The 8,921-nt window shown below is 44.7% G+C and overlaps 2 long non-coding RNA genes across 2 annotated transcripts; both read left to right on the forward strand.

Annotated features, from left to right (window-relative positions):
- Positions 1-648: 648 nt before the first annotated feature.
- On the forward strand, positions 649-1,475 carry LOC148377534 (uncharacterized). The gene is made up of 4 exons (XR_015856642.1): positions 649-783; positions 868-938; positions 1,075-1,179; positions 1,324-1,475. It is a non-coding gene; the product is annotated as an uncharacterized LOC148377534 (long non-coding RNA).
- Positions 1,476-1,514: 39 nt separating this feature from the next.
- On the forward strand, positions 1,515-2,100 carry LOC148377535 (uncharacterized). Its single transcript, XR_015856639.1, has 3 exons — positions 1,515-1,634; positions 1,852-1,914; positions 2,001-2,100. It is a non-coding gene; the product is annotated as an uncharacterized LOC148377535 (long non-coding RNA).
- The last annotated feature ends 6,821 nt before the right edge of the window (positions 2,101-8,921 follow it).

Raw genomic sequence — 8,921 nt, forward strand, 5'->3', positions numbered from 1 at the left:
GGCAGGCGACTCGGTGCACGTACGGCAGCGCCGCGCTCGCTCGCTGTCGCCAGGAAACCTTTTCCGTCCAAAGCTTGGCCGGCGGCCGCCATCCAAAAAATTGGCCCCTTAAATTCCGACCTTTCAAGCAGGAGCATTGTGCGCACGCGTTTGAACACGCTTTAGACTTGTTTTGCCGTTTTCAGCAGCTCAAAGCTCCCGTTTTGTCAGCGCCTTTGCCACTCGCTGTGCGCTGAAAACGACGGACTTGCCCGGCTGCTCAGCCCGTCAACCATGAGCCGCGAGCGCGACGTCATTGTCCGTAGGCAGCTAGTGGCAAAATGCACCCTGTTAGAGTTGCGCTCGCTCCAACTTATTTTGCAAGAACCACACGGGAGACAAGTAAGTTCTTTTGGACACCTGCAGGTGGAGAGTCCATCCGTTGTACGAATGAAGTCTGACTCTCGGCTCCTGCACGAGCATTTTAATTAAGAGAAACAGGGTGGGTGTAAGAGTGGATTGAATAGAGGAAGCCCTTGACCTCTAGTCAAAACATAGCAAGGGGTGTTTTACGACTTTGTGTAGGAAGGGATAAGCGATAGGGATAAATAAGGGATAAATAATATTATTTATTACAGGTCGCAGTCAAAGTCAAAGCAACACAATGATACGATAAAGATAATCTGGAAAACCCTGACACACCCTGTAGTTGTCACTTTTGGAAAAGACGAGCGTCCCTCCAATCATCGCCGGTGACGTGTTTTTCAGGCTCTGGAGACAGGAGCTCATGTCAGAAATGTCATTGTGAGTCGCGTTTGTTTCTGCGCCGGAGCCGTTCGTTCCCTTTGCATCCAAAGAATCTCAAAGGCGGATTATTTGTGTCGACAGGAGAGAGATTTGATGCTACGATACCGACGTCGAGAATCTCTGAGGAGGAACAAAGCGTGAGGTCCTGCAAGGTGAGTCTGTTTGTTTGCGGCTGCTTGGTGTTGCGCAAGATGAAATGGCCTTTTTCTCGCTATCGTTCCTCTCGTCGATTCATCGTGAGGTGTCGCTTCAGTTTGTTCAGAGAGATGTTTGCTTCCGCGCCCGCAGGTCATCGAAACATTTTACGGCTACGACGAAGACGTGTTGGTGGACTCGGACGGATCGTCCTTGTCTTTTCACACCGACAGAACCCCCGACACGGAACCCGAAGAGGTAGCCCGCCATTTCTGCCAGCGTATTGGCACCAAACATTCCTCTTCAGCCTGGAATCGGACTCGTCTTTGCGTCGCGGGTGCTTTGTCGCCGGTCTGACTGATTCTGGTACTAGTGCTGTGTTGCATTGGTGTGTGCATGAAGAGGCAGAGCTTCGCTACCGCCAGCTGACGCAAGAATATCAAGCGCTGCAACGAGCCTACGCTCTGCTAGCCCAGACCAGCGAAGGGGACTACGACGCCGAGAAGGAGATCAAGGTGGCGCCCCTTCCCGCAACCCCCGGCCGGGTCGCAGCCTCCCCGTTCTCACCCAGCCTCGGGTGTTCTCTGGTCTGAAAGGAGGAGGAGGAGCCTCCCTCCTCCTCCTTTCAGACCAGAGAAAAGCTGATGGTAGAAATGGGTCACTATCAAAGCAGAGTAGCAGATCTGGAGTCAGCGCTGAAGCAACAAGGACAGGTAAGCTCATCAATGAGCACACCTTTTTCTCAGACAAAATAGCTACATTCTTCAGTCACTCATCCGTCTGGCATTACTGGACCAACCCCCCCCCCCCCCCCCGAACGTGGCTGGGAAAATGCGGAGAAAAGCAAATGTCATTTTCCAGTCAACCAAAGAATTTGTGGATGAAAATGACACAACATTCCAAAGCTGTCCACGCGTTTGTCTCTTCTAGAATGTCAAGTGGGTGGAGGAGAAGCAGCTGCTGCGTCAGAGCAATCAGCAGTTGGCCGAAAAGGTGACGGAAAGAAAGGCGCTGGGCGGAGTCGCTTGGCGTCACACTTGTCGGGAAGCCCCGCAGATGAGGTCTGACTGTCTTTTCAGGTCAGGCGGATGGAGGCGGAAGAAGCGCGTCTGAAAGAGCACATCCAGGATATCCGAGACCAAAACGAACTGCTTGAGTTCCGCATCCTGGAGCTGGAGGTGGGAAGACTCGCACAAGCGTGTTGAGGCCAGAGATGTGACGGACGGACGGACGGACGGACGGACGGATGCATGCCTCTGCCTTTCAGGAGAGGGAGTGGCGCTCCCCCGTCTTGAAGTTTCTGCAAGTCCGTTTCCCAGACGGCCTCAGCCCTTTGCAGATCTACTGCGAGGCCGAGGGCGTGAGCGTACGTAAGGCGTCCCTCGCAACCCTAACCTTAACCCGAGGTCCCAGAACACCTTACATTGCTCCTTGCGCCTTTCCCCCGGACATCGTCATCAGTGATCTGATGAAGAAGCTGGACATCCTGGGCTATAACGCCGTAAGTGTATGTCGAACTCCTTATGTTCGCACTCCACGAGACTCGGCGGCTCAAATGTGACTTTTGGAAGGCTTTGCGCTGAAAGAAGCTTGTTGACGCTGTGCCTTTGGGCTCTTGCAGAATCTCACCAACGAGGAGCAGGTGGTCGTGATTCACGCCAGGACCCTTCTCACCCTAGCCGAGAAGGTAACGCGCACGTCCACGCACGCTCTTGCATTCTGCTTATGTGACAACAGCCTTTCCTCAGTGGTTAGAATACATCAAAGTGACCAAGTCAGCACTTCAACAGAAGATGTTGGACATTGAAAGTGAGAAGGTAGACAGACACGCGACATCAGCCAAGGGGAACTCCGGCAATGTGCCCCAACAATTCTGACCTTGAGCTGTGCTAGGATATGTTCTGCAAGCAGAAGGGCTACCTGGATGAAGAGTTGGACTTCAGGAAGTGTTCCATGGACCAGGCTCATAAGGTAAGCCGCCCTCAAATCTCCCGCCGGACCACTGATGGACGAGGATTGCGGCCCAGAGGATCCTGGAGCTGGAGGCCATGTTGTACGAGGCGCTACCGCAGCGGGACTGCCCCGCCACGGACGGCGAAAAAGCCAGCCACGCTGGCGTGAATGACGTGCTGACGGCGGATCAGAGAGAAGAGCTTAGGAGCGCCGTGGACCAATGGAAGCGAGCCCTGATGTGCGAGTTGAGGGAGCGCGACGCTTGCATCCTCCAAGAGAGAATGGATCTGCTGCACAGCGCGCAACAGGTAAGGGCCCAAAGCCAGCCCGGCACTTACTTGCACGCTTACTGGCTTTTGAATGCCACTTTCCATTTGTCCGTCCTAGAGGAACAAAGAGCTGAAAGAATTCATCGAAGCTCAGAAGAGACAAATCAAACAATTGGAGGAGAAGTTTCTGTTTCTCTTTCTATTCTTCTCCTTGGCCTTCATTCTGTGGCCCTAACACCAGCTGGTGAGTGAGCTCCAGCGGCACCGCACTCGACACCTCCGATACACTGCCAGCCGGTCTCAGACGTTGGCAGACGCTCCGATGCCAACGTATACCCCCCGCCACGGTGACAGAGGCACCGCGTCACACCGGCGCTCATCCAATCAGAAGGCAGGAAAAGCAAATTCACATGCAGGGCACTTTTGAACCAGAAGAGAGCGCCACAAAAAACGGTTGTTGCCCCAAACGCGCACTAAAAAGGGTCAGAATAACAAGAGTCCCACTGGCCAGCCGGGGCCACCCGTCCAGCTGTTTCTTCAGGGGGGAAAAAAATTGGAGTCACCGGTGAGTACATTTTGCATTTAGCTCTGCTTTTCTGCTTCTGTCTTCAAGTGTGTGGCATCCTGCGATCAAAGAGTCAGCCAACCCCAAAGCGGTTGACCTCAACGTCCCACCACCATGCCTACCAGAGCAGGTGACGTGATGCTTTGGACATCCTTCCGTCTCAGATGCCCAAAAGTACTCTTTGCCACATCTGCGGCAATACGGTGTCTTTTCAAAGGTGCAAATAAATCCAGCGTGGGCGGAACACGCACGTCTTCGGTTTTTCCCGCTTTGTTTGTGTGACAGCTGTTGTGAAAATTTTATACAAATAAAGTTGTATAGTACAGGTTTGGCCAAGCCGCAACTCCCGAACCGCATGCGGCTCTTTTATGTTCATATCAACATTTGTGTGTGTGTGTGTGTGGGGGGGGGGGGGGGGGGGGGTTGTGCGTGTTGGCTTCACTTGAGTTCAATTTGGTATTTTGGTCAAAAGCGCATGTGGTGAAATTCCACAAAGTAGGATGGGCAAACACATTTCTTTAAACTATGAGTGTCAATTGGGCTCTCGAAATGGCAGGGAAAAGATGCACAGCAAAACGAAAATACGTAGATGAACACAGGACGTTTTAATCAGAGTGGGAAAGTTTCTATTTTTTGTTGAACGTGATGGCAAACCATTCTGCCTGATATGTCAGACCTCAGCGCATTTCAAAGATTCAAATCTTCAGCGCCATGCACTTCAGCTCACTCCATGCTAACATTGATCAGGCGTCGAACCCGCATCATCATGCTTAAGAGGTGGCCATGCTAACCAGTGCGCCATTATGTCAACGCATAATAACTAAGTCTACTGGTCAAAACAGCGGTTACTATATGACGTCGCTACGTCGTGGTCACGTGACGCAGACAAGACGTCAATGGACGTGGGCAGAGTTAACTTGTTTAAAAGGGAGTAGGCAGAAGAAATATTTAATTTATTTAAATCTATTTTGAGTGCACACCATTATGCCAATGCATAACAACTGTAAATCTACTAAACAAAACAGCGGTTGCTATATGACATCTGCCACGTCGTGGTCACGCGACATACGTGACGTCGATGGGCGTAACTTTCGCCGGAATTCAAATCCGCGGGGAGAGTTAACTTGTTTAAAAGAGAGTGGGCAGAAGAATTATTTAATTTATTTAAATCTATTTGGTGTGTGCGCCATTATGTCAATGCATAACAACTGTAAGTCTACTAAACAAAACAGCGGTTGCTATTTGACGTCTGCCACGTCGTGGTCACGTGACGCGGACGTGACGTCGACGCCTACTTTACATCCCACCGATCACAGGACTCCTCGGCTGCATAACCGTGCCCCCTTCCCAACCAATCGGATTTGCTATACGCGAAAACGACGCCAATGGAAAGAGCTTCCGCCCAAATTTAAATCCGTGGGCGTGGCTCGCAGCAGGAAGTAGGAAAATGGCGGCGATGTTGACAAAGACACAGCGGATGGTAACATACGACTAACAAGAGAAATATTTTTATTTTCTGCTTGCAACTGGACCGTCCAGAGCGTACACGGTAAGTACAACTCATCGTTTTTAAAAAGAAGTACTTTTGTTGCCCTGAAAAGCGAGTGAGCGTGGCGTTTGTGGGGGACGTCGAATTTCGACGATTCTTTCTGGTCAACGGTTGTAAATGATTGTGTTGATTAAAAAAGAAAACTTGATGTAACTCTACTTTTAACTGCCGTTTCAGATAGATTTGGAATTGCATCACATCCAATTTTGCCTAGAGCGTACACGGTAAGTAACACTCGTTGTGTTTAAGGAGATTTACGTTTGTAATAGCAGAAGTGTAGCCGCGTTGCGTTGTACGTGTGAATGTTGGTCCGGGCGAAATGTTAATGTTTAATTTCATTCCTTTAGGTTCCACGGTGTTTGTTGGCTGCAAGTTTTCCACTGCAAGAAGAGGCTCGTATCATTGACCAGGAGCGAGCTACAATGGTGAGTAGCCATAACATTTATGTTAAACACTTCCTATTTCATGTCTAACAGTACTTGATTTAACAAATAACCATAAATAAATACAGTGTGGGCACTGAAGTTAACATATGTGATTATACTGCCTAATCTGTCACGGAGTAGATTGTTGCAAAGTAATATAAGATCCAAAGTTGTAATTCAGAATAGTTTTCAAAAGAAGGCCATTAGAATTATATACAAGTCTGATTACCCTGAACAAGCTATTAATTAAATCACAAATTCTTCAATTCAAAGATTTGGTAGATTATCAGACAAATAATGTCTAACAGTAATTGATTTAACACATCACGATAAGTAGATTGAGTGTGGGCACTCTCAAGTTAACATATGTGATTATACTGCCTAATCTGTTACAGAGTATGTTGTTGCCAAGTAATGTAGAATAGATCCAAAGTAGTAATCCAGAATAGTTTTGAAGAGGCCATTAGAATGATAAACAAATCTGATTACCTTGAACATAATAACAAGCTAAGTGTTTAATATGGCCTATGAAGTCAAAATTGGGCACCATCATGTGGTGAAATTTGGAATTGCATCACATCCAATTTTGCCTGGGAACAAACAGATTACATAAATCTTAGTTTTGAATAAGCCACTCCTTCTCAAACAAGTAAACTCTGCCCATTTTGCGCAGTAGATGTTCTGTTAATATCTAGTATTTATACAAAGTCATAATTTAAATTGCTTTCAACCTTCATTCATCGGTTCAACCAACATTACTCGCTCTTATTACCAACTTGTATTGATTTAACTAAGCGTTTAATACTTCCTATCAGGTCTCAAATCGAGATTTGGCAAAATACAATTTCAGCAAATCCAATTTTGCCAGGGAACAAAAATAGATTAAATGAACTAAATAAGTCCTCTTCCCATTAAATAAATCAGAAAAGTCTGTCTTGTAACCAGTCCTCTTCAAACAAGTAAAGTCTGCCCATTTTGTGCCGTAGATTTTGTGTCTATGCCTAGTATTTAAACAAAATCATAATTTAAACGACTTCTTTCCTTCATTCACTTTGGAAATTTGGAATTGCAGCAAATCGAATTTTGGCAGGGAACAAAAATAGATCAATTAAACTAAATAAGTCTTCTTCCCATTAAATAAATTAAAAAAGTCTGTCTTGTAACCAGTCCTTTTCAAACAAGTAAAGTCTGCCCATTTTGTGCCGTCGATTTTGTGTTAATGCCTAGTATTTATACAAAATCATAATTTAAAGGACTTCATTCCTTCATTCACTTTGGAAATTTGGAATTGCAGCACATCAAATTTTGCCTGGGAAGAAAAGTAGATTAAATAAATTTAATAAGTCTTACTACTTCCCATTAAATAAATTAAATACGTCTTACTTGTTCCCACTCCTTTTCAAAACAGTAGTTTAAAACGAGGGCCCTTCACTCAATCTTTAACCTCAACCCCGCACGTTGTGTTGTATCTGTGAATGTTGGTTGTGGCCAAATGATAGTTTTCTTTCATTCGTTTAGGTTCCAAGAAAACTTGATGTAACTCTACTTTTAACTGCCGTTTCAGATAAGCGGGTATTACGTCGCAGTCAAATGCCGCGGATATGACGTAATTGCCCGAACCTCCGCCAAAATTCAAATCTGTTGGCGCGATGGCCGTGAGCCACTGAGCAGCGACGATTATCAACAGAAATATCTTTATTTTCTGCTTGCAACTGGACCGTCTAGAGCGTACACGGTAAGTAACACTCATTGTGTTTAAGGAGATTTACGTTTGTAATAGCAGAAGTGTAGCCGCGTTGCGTTGTACGTGTGAAAATTGGTCGAGGCGAAATGTTAATGTTTAATTTCATTCCTTTAGGTTCCACGGTGTTTGTTGGCTGCAAGTTTTCCACTGCAAGAAGAGGCTCGTATCATTGACCAGGAGCGAGCTACAATGGTGAGTAGCCATAACATTTATGTTAAACACTTCCTATTTCATGTCTAACAGTACTTGATTTAACAAATAACCATAAATAAATACAGTGTGGGCACTGAAGTTAACATATGTGATTATACTGCCTAATCTGTCACGGAGTAGATTGTTGCAAAGTAATATAAGATCCAAAGTTGTAATTCAGAATAGTTTTCAAAAGAAGGCCATTAGAATTATATACAAGTCTGATTACCCTGAACAAGCTATTAATTAAATCACAAATTCTTCAATTCAAAGATTTGGTAGATTATCAGACAAATAATGTCTAACAGTAATTGATTTAACACATCACGATAAGTAGATTGAGTGTGGGCACTCTCAAGTTAACATATGTGATTATACTGCCTAATCTGTTACAGAGTATGTTGTTGCCAAGTAATGTAGAATAGATCCAAAGTAGTAATCCAGAATAGTTTTGAAGAGGCCATTAGAATGATAAACAAATCTGATTACCTTGAACATAATAACAAGCTAAGTGTTTAATATGTCCTATGAAGTCAAAATTGGGCACCATCATGTGGTGAAATTTGGAATTGCATCACATCCAATTTTGCCTGGGAACAAACAGATTACATAAATCTTAGTTTTGAATAAGCCACTCCTTCTCAAACAAGTAAACTCTGCCCATTTTGCGCAGTAGATGTTCTGTTAATATCTAGTATTTATACAAAGTCATAATTTAAATTGCTTTCAACCTTCATTCATCGGTTCAACCAACATTACTCGCTCTTATTACCAACTTGTATTGATTTAACTAAGCGTTTAATACTTCCTATCAGGTCTCAAATCGAGATTTGGCAAAATACAATTTCAGCAAATCCAATTTTGCCAGGGAACAAAAATAGATTAAATAAACTAAATAAGTCCTCTTCCCATTAAATAAATCAGAAAAGTCTGTCTTGTAACCAGTCCTCTTCAAACAAGTAAAGTCTGCCCATTTTGTGCCGTAGATTTTGTGTCTATGCCTAGTATTTAAACAAAATCATAATTTAAACGACTTCTTTCCTTCATTCACTTTGGAAATTTGGAATTGCAGCAAATCGAATTTTGGCAGGGAACAAAAATAGATCAATTAAACTAAATAAGTCTTCTTCCCATTAAATAAATTAAAAAAGTCTGTCTTGTAACCAGTCCTTTTCAAACAAGTAAAGTCTGCCCATTTTGTGCCGTCGATTTTGTGTTAATGCCTAGTATTTATACAAAATCATAATTTAAAGGACTTCATTCCTTCATTCACTTTGGAAATTTGGAATTGCAGCACATCAAA

Source organism: Syngnathus floridae, unplaced genomic scaffold (assembly GCF_059516105.1).
Source record: "Syngnathus floridae isolate MCC-2025c unplaced genomic scaffold, RoL_Sflo_1.0 HiC_scaffold_131, whole genome shotgun sequence".
NCBI classification, from domain to species: domain Eukaryota; kingdom Metazoa; phylum Chordata; class Actinopteri; order Syngnathiformes; family Syngnathidae; genus Syngnathus; species Syngnathus floridae.